The sequence below is a fragment of the Sinocyclocheilus anshuiensis genome, unplaced genomic scaffold (assembly GCF_001515605.1).
Source record: "Sinocyclocheilus anshuiensis isolate Anshui unplaced genomic scaffold, SAMN03320099.WGS_v1.1 scaffold281, whole genome shotgun sequence".
In the NCBI taxonomy this organism is placed as follows: Eukaryota; Metazoa; Chordata; class Actinopteri; order Cypriniformes; family Cyprinidae; genus Sinocyclocheilus; species Sinocyclocheilus anshuiensis.
The window spans coordinates 196182-196552 of record NW_015540849.1 but is presented as its reverse complement, the minus strand read 5'-3'; positions in this window follow the sequence as shown (position 1 = coordinate 196552).

Here is a 371-nt window from a genome sequence, read left to right as displayed (position 1 = left end):
AGGAGCCGTTTTCTCATTTTTCTACTTTCAATATTAAATCAAAAAACGAATGATCGAATGATACACGGATTGTCATAGGATACTACATGCACTTTTACAAGTTGTTTGAACTGAAATGTGTGTTGGTTAGTGTGTGTACACAACCACCCTATAATGATAAAAATCCACCCAGTGGTTTTTTTTAAAAATCTGGTTAAATGTTTTCCCCTTTCTCAAATCAAGCCGATCTCAGATGCCCGTCTGTGTGATGTCACACAGACAGGCCCCTCCCACGATAGTGTGATTGACAGTAGCGTTTCAGCACAGACTGGACTGATGTCTTACCTTAGACCCGCCCTGAGTGAGCTGTCATCAGTCCGCCATTATTTCCC